Raw genomic sequence first — 12378 nt, 5'->3', positions numbered from 1 at the left:
ATGCATTTTTACTACTTTAATTTATATTGCTTTAATTTATCAATAGTTTAGTACTAGGATTAATAGTAATTTGATATTATCTTTATGAATTTCTTAATATTTGAGTTAGCGCATGCGCAATTATACAGTTTAGTATTTTATAGTCATGACTAAATTTGTTAGATTAAAATTAATATTTACGTAATTTAATGATTATTTAAAATTGAATTTTAATTTGTTATTATCCAAATTATATTATTTAACAGTTTTAATCATAACTATAATTATTAGGTTTTACTTTTGATCATAAATGTGACTACATTGGTTAGTTACAACTTAGTTCTTTATTTAACATATTCTTCATGGCGCTATGATGCTTTGTTAGGGTCAATAATCGTGGTCGAAACATACAGTATAATGCACGGTAGGTTAATTCGAGGTGTAAAGACTTTATATTATGACATTGCGTGAGGCGCGTTATAGAGTGAAGTTAGTTGATAGTCGCATTGGTATGAACCTCTAAAACGTAATACTTTAAGGTTCATACACAATTGAACGCATTATTAAATTAGGTTGCTTAGATTAATTTATTTGTATTATTGATAATTATTACTTATAATTTAAAGATATACTTAATTTGTTTACTTTAATTAATAATTAATAGTTTATTGAATTGTAAAAGATTAAATTTTTAGTAATATAATTTGGTAATAATACCAATAAATTAATCATGTTTTGTGACATTTTAGTTTGCGCAAGCGCATTATTTAGAAGTTTTATAAAATTTTATTAGATTGAATTTGTTAAATTAATATAAGTTTTACATGTATTATTATTATTATTATTGTTTAATTTTAATTAGTTTATTTGTTTATTCTAATTTAATTAACAATTTCAATCTAAATATTACTTGTTAGATGTCTTTTTGAGTTTTGAGAATGTGACTACATTCTGCAGTTTTTGTGTAGTTCCATGTTTGACATGTAGTATGTGGCGCTGCGGTATAATGTTGATCGATTGTTGCGGTCGATACTTAGTCAGGGGTGTAGTTGTCGTCTCATTGTTATGACTTTGTATAGAATATATAAGTTTTTTAATACAATTATTGCTACGAGTAGCAATAATATTTTGAATGTTATTGATATGTAGTCAACGGCGTCGGTAAAATATCCAATAAATAGAATTTCCATCTGGAATAATCCAAGTCATTATTAGTATCTTTCTTATATAATTTATTATTTTATGATTATAAAGGCATAAGAATGCATTATTTATTGTTTCTTATTTTATTTAAAATTGTTTAATTATAATTTATTGTATTTCTTAGATTTATTTGGTAGTTTAAAATATATATCTATGTTTTAATTCGATATGTGTATTGATCGATATATCGATATATAAATTGTAAAGCTTGGTTTACAATTTTCGTAAAATTTTTAAATGAAGAGGAAAGAAGAAGGCAACCTCCAAATCCTCTTCCTTTTCTTTCGTCCTTATTTAAATTCTTGTTTTGTTTATTCTTTATATGTCTTTATACAATATAATTTTTATTTATATAATATAATTCTACTTATGTGATTTAGTATGTTTCTATGATTAATTAAAAACGTTTTTGTTATGTACATTAATATTTATGTTTTTAGTTGGATTATATATTTCATTTATAAGTGATTTATTAATAAAAAGAGGAAAGAAGAAGGCAACCACCAATTCCTCTTCCTTCATTTTCTTTCGTCTTTTTATTTGTTTATTTATTTATTATTATTATTTTTTTTTAATTTTACATTTATTGAAATTATGATATAAGTAATTATAATTCGTATAATTATTGTTTCTTATTAAGATTACATAAATTTTATTACATTATTAAGATTATTTATTTACGAAAATTTCGCAATAGTTGCATATTTAAAGTACTGTTGATTCTGGGAGATCCCAACTATCTTCGCAACTATTATTTACTTATTTTAATAAAGGTTTTCCTGGTATTTCCCAGAATTCACTAACATTTTCTTGTTTAAATTTTGGCATTAATTTTTTATTTCTTATGGTTCCAAAACAATTAGCTCTTAAATGGCCTCTCATAAAACACGATTCGCAACTATTACTCCATTTGAATAATTTTATTCTTAATATTGTTGGGTGGGTTAAACACATAATATAACTTAAACCGTTGGTTTCGGGATCTACTACTTCTTCGCTAAAGTAGTACTTAGGTTTTTTCTAAAAGCTTTAAAATTTTTCGCGCTGCTGCATGTTTAGCATCTCTGATTTTTCTTTCATTTTTTCAGATAGTTACAAATTTAGATTGTTAGATTGTATTCTATTGCTAACTCTTCTAAAATTCCTTTGGGGAATTTGATCTCGTTAATGTCTCCTTTTGGGAAAATGATTTCGTTGACGACCTCTCCCTGGAGAGGTGGTGTTTGGAGTACTACTTCTGCCATCTATAATACATAAAATAGTGTTATTATTTTTATTCATATGCAAGTTTTAATTTGTCTATATGTTTTTGAAACCTTTGACCTTCATTTGTAATTAAAATAGCGGTATGTTTATCTAAGATATCCACAATTTCGTAGGGTCCATGATAATAAGGATCGAATTTGTTTTTCTTTACTTCTCTTAAAACGTAGGCTTTGTCGCCTATTTTTCCTAAAAAGGGTTTTAAATTTTTGTCATAATTTTCTTTAGATTTTAATTTAGATTGAATGAGATTTTTTGCCGCCATATTTTGTATTTCTGTTATTCTGGTTATTAATTCTTATAAATAGGATCCGTAAGTTTCTAATTTTTCTTCTGAAGGAAAAGAACTAGGGGTTCTAGCAGTTTTTCCGAAAACTAATTCAAAAGGCCAAATAAACTTTTCGCGTATTCTACGATAAGTTTTCGTTACTCCTTTATGTCCTCCTATTTTACTATTGTGGTGTTCTTTAATTATAGCTTCACGAATTTCTTCTTTTGGGATTGTAACTTGACCATAACATATAGTGACCTTTATGTTACTATTTTGAAAAATGGACTGTAATAATTCACCTCTTAATAATTCATTTGTTAAATCTCCTCCTTTGGATATTCTGATTTCTTTTATATTATTTCTTTGAAGAGTAATTTTTAAGCTTTGTAATGTAGTTCGAATATCGTCAATATAAAGTCGATCAAAATGATTAGGTTTTACGACAAGAGAATAAATATTATAACGTCCTCTAGGAGTTATTAAGATTTGTCCCTTCTAAGGGTTTTGTAATTTTATTTCCTGTGGATCAATTGCACCGATATCGATAAGTAGACGACCGATAGGTGTGGTTATTTCGCAATCTGCTGATAGAAAATGAACATAATTATTTCTATAATATGTTAAATTTTCTCTACAACCTACAACGTTTAAATTTTCCGTTTGTATCTCTTGATTTATTATTTCTGGAAGATTAGGGAGGATACTAGAAATTGATGTTTAAATTTTTGATTTGATTATAGGCTCTTTTTCCTTAGATTTATCTTCAACTGTTTCTTCTTTTTCATGGATTACACCGTAATCATCTTCTTCAGTCTCTGAGAATGATTCTTCTTGGATGACTGGATAGGGGGTTGATATTGCAAGTGGTCTATCAAAATTTAGCGGCGTGACAGCTCTTTTAGGTTGATCACCGAAGGTTACATTTTTATTTTTGTTTGTTTCTCCTTCAAGCTCTTTTGACAATGCTTCTTTTTCTTGTTCGTTTGTGTTTATCGGATTATTTGTTAATTCATGAATTTTTTGGTGAGCTTGTTCTAATATTTCTCCTACTTTTTCAGAAAATTCTACATAGTTTCCTGGAATGTGTGCATTAGCGGCTTCATGAATTTCCGGGTCATCGTTTCCTAAGGAGGTGTTAGGCCATTTTCTTGGTCGTAATTCTTTTTCTTTTAACCATTCTTCTGTAATTTTTCTTCTTCTTCAAAGGGTGTTTTTGGTGATGCATTTTTAGGTGCATGAGGATCATACAGAGGTAATGTTGTAACTAAACTGGGAAGTACACTTGAACTCTTTTTACGTATAGGAGGGTCCGGTTTTTCTTGTTCCGATTCTGAACTGGATGGTGAATCGATAATTCTTTTCTGTTTTGATTGTAATTGATTTGTTTTCCTTCTTCTTGTTACTCGTTGAGCAATAGTACTTTCTTCTAATTTTCTACTCGTTTCTGGTTTATTTGTTGCACCTGATTTTGGATTTACTTTGGGTTTTGGTAGTGGAATTAATCTACTGCGGGTTGAGGGTCCTGCAATTACTGTGCTGGGTTTTGGATTTACTTTGGGTTTTGGTGGTGAAATTATTCTACTACGGGTTGAGGGTCCTGTGTTTGTTGCGCTCGTAGATGCTTCTGATGGTATTTTTGATGATTGTTTTGATTGTCTGGTTTGCATTAGAATTTTGGCTTGTTTAGAATTTTCTTCGTTAATTAATCCTTGTGAGTCTTTTACTATCGGATTTCTTGATAATGCATCTGCATTATGATTTAATTATCCAGGTTTATATCTGAATTCATATTCGTAATCTCTTAATTTTAAGCGCCATCTTACTAAACGTTATCCAGGATCTTTTATTGAATCTATCCATTTAAGTGGTTCGTGATCGCTAACTAACATGAACTTTTTGCCGTAAATGTAAGGTCGAAAGTGTTGGACAGCATAAAGAACTGCTAAACATTCTTTTTCTGTAGTAAAATAGTTTTGTTCTGGTGCGTTTAAAACTCGAGAAAGGTATGCTATAGGTAAATCCATTCTGTCCTTTTCTTGACTTAAAACGTCGCCTATGCCGTAGTCTGATGCGTCTGTTGTTATGGTGAATAGATTATTGAAGTCAGGATATTGTAATATGGGAGCTTTACATAAAGCTGATCTTAATTTCTTAAAACTGTGATCTTGTTCGGGTCCCCAAACAAATTTTATGTCTTTCTTTAGTAGGTTTGAAAGAGGTTTGGCTTTTGCAGAAAAGTCTTTTATGAACCTTCGATAATAACCTGCTAGACCAAGAAATTGCTTTACGTTTCTAGGTGTTTTGGGGGTAGGAAACTGCTCTACAGCTTTTATTTTCTTTGGGTTAGGTTTTACTCCTTCGCTGCTAATTATGTGCCCTAAATAGGCAACTTCTTTAAACAAAAATTCGCATTTTTCTGGTTGTAAACTCAGGTTCGCTTCTTTTAATCTTTCCCAGATAGCAAAATGCGCGCACAATGCCTAACATTTCGCTCGCACGCGTGATGATTAACCCGCACGGGGTGCCACGCATAAGAGCACGCAGATGCGTCCTCATATGCGACGCACAGTGTGCAGGTCGCACGCGTGCCGGTAAAATGCATGCGCCGTTCATAAAATTTATATTATGTACTATTAAATGAATATCTGAATTACAGTATTTTAAAATATGTTAAGTAAATAAAAATGCGTGTATAAAAAAGAAGACTTTATTTTATTGTACATATGTTTTTATATGTTGAATTCAACACTCGACAATCGAACAGTAATTACAAAATGTTATGTGGGCCTAAAAATATTAACCTAATAAAGATTAAATACACAGCCCCACAAAAAAAAGTGTCATGTACTTTTGACCGGAATACCCTAACCCTATGTATTTTGACGCTCTGAACACGAATCCGAAGTCCGTTTTGCTCCATCACGTCAGGATTTTTTTCTAACCTCAAAAAACATGTCGGATTTTGAGAAGTAGGCGATTTTTTTAAAAATTGATGTATTAAATTCAAACTTGGTATCTGGGGGTTTTTTGTGTCGCTGATTACGAATCTGAAGTTAGATTTTCAAAATCCAAAATGGCGGATCCAATATGGCGGACGAATTTTGAAAAAGTTTTAAGATTTACTTCAAACTTGGTATCTAGGGGTTTTTTGGGTCGCTGATTACGAATCTGATGTCAGATTTCCGAAATTCGACATGTCTGATTCAATATTAAGGAACTATTTTTAAAAAATTGTCAGATTATTATGAAATTTGGTATCTACAGATTTTCTAAGTTGCTGACAAGTAACACTAGGGAAGTGCCATACGACGATTTTTCTGAAACTTGGCAGTTTTGTAGTTTTTTAAAAACAATTTGACACGTATGTTTTGTTTTTCCCCAAAAGCTGATTTATGGGGGGGAAATACCCCTTGAATTTTTTTTTGGTAGGGGGACATTATTTTACGAAATTTTTAAAAAATTAATGTGCAATAGTGTATCTAGGGGTTTTTTGGGTCGCTGATTACGAATCTGATGTCAGATTTGAAAAATTCAAAATGGCATATCCAACATGGACTTCTATCGGCCATACTAGATACGCCATTATCAATTTTTGAAAACTGACATCATATTCGTAATCAGCGACCCAAAAAACCCCCAGATACACTATTGCACATTAATTTTTAAAAAATTTCGTAAAATAATGTCCCCCTACCAAAAAAAAATTCAAGGGGTAGTTCCCCCCCAATAAATCAGCTTTTGGGGAAAAACAAAACATACGTGTCAAATTGTTTTTAAAAAACTACAAAACTGCCAAGTTTCAGAAAAATCGTCGTATGGCACTTCCCTAGTGTTACTTGTCAGCAACTTAGAAAATCTGTAGATACCAAATTTCATAATAATCTGACAATTTTTTAAAAATAGTTCCTTAATATTGAATCAGACATGTCGAATTTCGGAAATCTGACATCAGATTCGTAATCAACGACCCAAAAAACCCCTAGATACCAAGTTTGAAGTAAATCTTAAAACTTTTTCAAAATTCGTCCGACATATTGGATCCGCCATTTTGGATTTTGAAAATCTAACTTCAGATTCGTAATCAGCGACACAAAAAACCCCCAGATACCAAGTTTGAAGTTAATACATCAATTTTTAAAAAAATCGCCTACTTCTTAAAATCCGACAAGTTTTTTGAGGTTAGAAAAAAATCCTGACGTGATGGAGCAAAACGGACTTCGGATTCGTGTTCATAGCGTCAAAATACATAGGGTTAGGGTATTCCGGTCAAAAGTACATGACACTTTTTTTTTGTGGGGCTGTGATATCATCCTTTTATTAATCCTAACTTGTATAAAAAATCAAAATCATGAGAAAATTTAAATTGGTTGGGAGGGGGGGGAATGGTAAACAGGGCGAGGGGAGCTCAACACTCCACTGAGACCCGTTCCACCGCCCCTGAGAGCAACATGGACAAATTTTAAATAAAATGTAACTCAAATATTATTTTACATTTAGCAAATAAAAAAAATTCTTTGTACAATGGTTTCAAATATAATTTTGCTCAAAAAATTTACAAGTCAGATTTAAGAAACAATTTTCTAATTTAAACTTATAGTTGGTAACTAATTTTTTAAAATTCAATTTTACAAGAATATTTTATTGTTAAATAATTTTGTATAATAATATATTTTTTTTTTTTTAAATTATGATTTCCTATTTTAATAATTTTAACGTTAAAAAATTACCAAAAGCTTAGAAAAATTTTCACAGTAATGACACTTTAAACCTAGAAAATTAGAATTAGAAAAATTTCGTCAATTTTTGTGGACTTTGACATTTTTTGAAAAAATGACAAATTTTGTACATAAAAATTTTTTTGTCGAAATAACGAAAGTTTAGACTAATAAAAGTTTTTAAGTTCATTTTTCGCCAAAAAATTTTCAAGTTCAAAAATTCACGAAAATTTTCTATGTGTTTTGTTACACGCATGTAAATGTCAGCGAAATGATAGGCATTTTGCTTGCACTGAACTAGCCCTCACACATAATTATTAAGTGCAGGCGAAATGCATGAATTATAGCCATCACTGCGTGCCCCGCACGTAAAATGCGTGACGTGCGACGCACGATTGCTATCTGGGTTTTAGTAATCTTCTTACCTTTTTGCCATGTTCTTCAAGATTTTCAGCATAGCTTACTATGTCGTCTAAATAGACAAACAATTCTACTCCTTGTAATCTTATTAATACTTGATCCATTAGTCTTTGGAACGTAGCTGGTGAATTCTTTAGTCCCATGGGCATTCGTATGTACTCGTAATGTCCGTGAACAGTTGAAAAGGCAGTTTTTTTGTCTATCAATAGGATCTAATTCTATTTGATGAAATCCACTGGCTAGATCGAATACTGAGAAGTATTGGGCTTGGCCCAAAGAATCGATGATAGAAGTTATGTGGGGCGTTGGGTAAAAATCACCCACGGTCTTTTCGTTAAGTGCTCTAAAATCTATTACTATTCTCCAATTTTTCTTACCTGTTCCATCAATCTTTTTAGGTATGATTAACAAAGGAGAGTTATATGGTGAAGAGGAAGGACCTATAGCACCTTCAGTAGACATTCTTTCTATGACTTTGTCGATTTCCTCTTTTTGTGAAGGTGAAAATCGATACGGTCTTGTATGAATGGGTATTTCATCTACAGTCAATATTTGATGTTGGACTCGGTTTGTTGGAGTCAGTGCTTCTCCTGGTAAATGAAAACTTTCCGGATATTCATTTACAATTTCTCTGACATGTTCCTGTTCTTCTGCATTTAGATGATCGATTCTCAGATTGCTAATAATGGCTGAAACTCTATCTTCTGGTGGTTTATATTCTTCTTCTGATGGTTCTCTTTCGGATTCTTCTCCTGGTAATTGGTAATAATCGAAAGGAATCAATTCTTGGGGCGGAATTTCTACTTCTATGTCTTCTAATGTTGTATTTATGGCTTAAATGTGGAAAACCTCATCTCTATTAGTTACTACTTCTTCTCCTATTAGTAGTTCTTCTACTGTATTAATTATTGGTAAATATCCTTCTGCTATATCTTTATTTTTTACTTCTATTGGTATTACTTGTCTTTGTCTTGCTTTTATTGTTAATCCTCTTCGTTTATTCTCCCTATTTTCTACTAAATTTTCCCTGGCTGCAATTGATTCGTTGTCCTCGAAAAATATAGGTTTTGTGGGATTAGTGTGGGTTACCATGGTGTTATGCCAAAAGGATATTTCGACTTTTTCTTGTCTGAGGTATTCTCGGCCTAAAATTCCATCGGAATGAATAGGAAAATCAGAAGGAACTACTTGGAAAGTTATTGGTTTTTTATTAAATGTTATTTTAGTAGTTCCTAGTGTCGGTATTTTTACAGGATTGATTCCTGCAATGTGGATTGCTTCATCTTGTCTAACAATTAGTGACGGTTGTAAAACACATAATTTTATTAGACTAACATCAGTGTCTATTATGAACGAAGCCTTAGAATTTATTATTTCCGGGGATGTTAGGGATATTACAGGAGATTCTTTGTTTATTTTTGTTTGCAAGATTCTTCTTGTCTTTGCAATATCATTACTTGGGCTTGACGCTCTTGTTTTTCGGGGCTCGTCGTCGCGTCTGTTCGGCGAGTCTTGTTTAAGTTTAAATTTTTATCGTTATTCAGTGCAGGAGATAGAGCGCGTGGGGGCGTTCTAGCTCCTCCATGTGAATTTGGATTATGTCCATCTGTCCTTGTAGAAGGTGGATAATATGGATAAGGATTATATGGCATATAAGGATGTGGATTAAAATGCGTAGGATATTGAGGAAATGAAGGATAATAATTTGAACTAGAGGGTTGAGGATTATAAGGATATTTTAAAATTCCTGTCGGATTAGGGGATTGAGAAAGTGGTCTTTGTTGTTCTTCTTGTGGAGTGAAACGTACTCTTGGGCTGGGGCTTCTATCCCGTGGTTCGTAATCGGAATTTCTCATTCTATAACACTGGCCAACAAAATTTTGGTGCCCAAAGGGTTACAGCCGATTCTTATAGGATTTTGTCCGTAGAATCCGAATCTGGCCATGAAAATGCTGGATTGGCTCTAGTTTTCGAGCAATTTAGGTTTAAATGTGTCAAAAACTGCATTTTTGGCACTTTTTGAACGACTGTAAAACAATCAAGCTACACAATAAAACAGTCCGCATACGACGAAATGAAAGCTTAATTATTACCCTTTGAGACCCTAAAACAAAAGATTAGGTAATTTAAACTTTGAAATATTGGGAACAGTTTTTGAACTCGCGGATGCCCGAATTATGCTCAATGCTTTCACGTGCATTTCCTAATGCATAGGACTGAACTTAAATTGTTTTTTTAGTATTTTTGGGCCGTTGACTACAAATTTGAAGTCAGGTTTCAAAATTTCAAAATGGCGGATCCAATATGGCGGACACGAAAATTAAAAAATCGTTGGTTTGTCATAAAACTTGGTACTGGGGAGTTTTTGGGGTCGCTGATTACGAATTTAAAGTCAGATTTCAAAAATTCAAAATGGCGGATTCAACATGGCGGACACAAAAATTAAAAATTGTTGGGTTTGCCATAAAACTTGGTACAGGGGAGTTTTTAGGGTCGCTGATTACAAATTTAACGTCATATTTTAAAAAATTTTACTGACGGATTCAATTTTGCGGATATAAAAATTAAAAGTTTGTATTTTGATAAAACTTGGTATTCGAAAGTTTTCAGGGTCGCTGATTACGAATATAAAGTCAGATTTTAAAAAGTTAAAATAGCGGATTCAATATGGCAGACAAAAGAAATTGAGAATCTTTCGGATTGTCATGAGACATGATTCTAGGGAGTTTCTGGTGTCGCTAATTACGAATTTAAAGTTAGATTTCAAAAATTTTAAATGGTGAATATAATATGGCGGAGACAAAAATTAAAAGTCGTTCGCATTTTCATGAAATTTGGTCCTGGGGAATATTCGGAGTAGCTGATTATGAATTTTAGGTCAAATTTCAAAAAATCAAAATGGCGGTCCCAAAAATAACTTAAACTTTTTAAAAAAACAAGCTTTACATACTGAAAAAATACATTTCCCATTTTCAACGAATTTTTCAGTGCTCACTCTATAATACCGAAAAATCGGAACTTACAGAAATCTCATAATCTGACTTTAAATTCAAAATCAGCAACCCTAAAAATTTCTCAATAACAAAATTCATAACCATCAGAAAGATTTTTAATTTTTGTGTCCGTCATATTAGGTCCGCCATTTAAAATTTTAAAAATCTGACGTTAAATTTGTAATTAGCGACCCCAAAAACTCCCCTGTACCAAGTTTTATGGCAAACCCAACAATTTTTAATCTTTGTGTCCGACATGTTGAATCCGCCATTTTGAATTTTTGAAATCTGACTTTAAATTCGTAATCAGCGACCCCAAAAACTCCCCAGTACCAAGTTTTATGACAAACCCAACGATTTTTTAATTTTCGTGTCCGCCATATTGGATCCGCCATTTTGAAATTTTGAAACCTGACTTCAAATTTGTAGTCAACGGCCCAAAAATACTAAAAAAACAATTTAAGTTCAGTCCTATGCATTAGGAAATGCACGTGAAAGCATTGAGCATAATTCGGGCATCCGCGAGTTCAAAAACTGTTCCCAATATTTCAAAGTTTAAATTACCTAATCTTTTGTTTTAGGGTCTCAAAGGGTAATAATTAAGCTTTCATTTCGTCGTATGCGGACTGTTTTATTGTGTAGCTTGATTGTTTTACAGTCGTTCAAAAAGTGCCAAAAATGCAGTTTTTGACACATTTAAACCTAAATTGCTCGAAAACTAGAGCCAATCCAGCATTTTCATGGCCAGATTCATGATTCTACGGACAAAATCTTATAAGAATCGGCTGTAACCCTTTGGGCACCATGAAATTCTTGAAATTTTGTTGGCCTGTGTAATCGCTCGGCTGCTGATACCGTGAAAAATGATAATTATTGCTATAACTAGGCACTTGATGTTGATGTCTGGATTCGTATTGTAAAGCTGCCTTAAATGCGTCTTCTATTTTCTTTAAATCTCGGGCTTCTATCATTCCTGAAATTGCATCCGGAAGTCCTCTTATAAAAGCTTCTAATGCGCAATCGCTTAAGGGTTCAATCATGTTTCCTATTTTATCTGCTTCGTATTTTTCTTCAAGGGCGGCTCTAGCTCCTCCTAATAAAAGGGTTAACCTATCATAATCATAATTTCTTTCCATGTGTGCTATCACGAGCAGCACCTTTCAATTTTAATAAAACAACTTTTACAAATTGATTCTCGCAATTTTCAGGAATACTAGATTCTCCATTAATTATATCTTGAATGAAATCTCTTACAGGAATATTTTTACCGTCATAAAAAGGAATATGCATAACTCCCTGTTGTACATTAATTTTACAACAAATGTCGTTTGGAAATTGGGAAAGGTAGGGCAAATCATTAAAGTTTATTAATGTACGATCATCAATGTATATTTATCTTTACATAAATATTTTTACATTTTTTTTCATAACTCTCTGCAGAACTAATAATAGTTTTAATATATTGTATATATATGTATCTAACACTTAAATGTGTTTTAATATAACACTGAAATGTGTCTAATTCTTAATAAAA

The sequence above is a fragment of the Leptopilina boulardi genome, unplaced genomic scaffold, assembly GCF_019393585.1.
Source record: "Leptopilina boulardi isolate dan_hultmark-lab unplaced genomic scaffold, ZJU_Lbou_2.1 LbouV2_371, whole genome shotgun sequence".
Classification (NCBI taxonomy): Eukaryota; Metazoa; Arthropoda; class Insecta; order Hymenoptera; family Figitidae; genus Leptopilina; species Leptopilina boulardi.
This window is presented reverse-complemented; position numbering follows the sequence as displayed.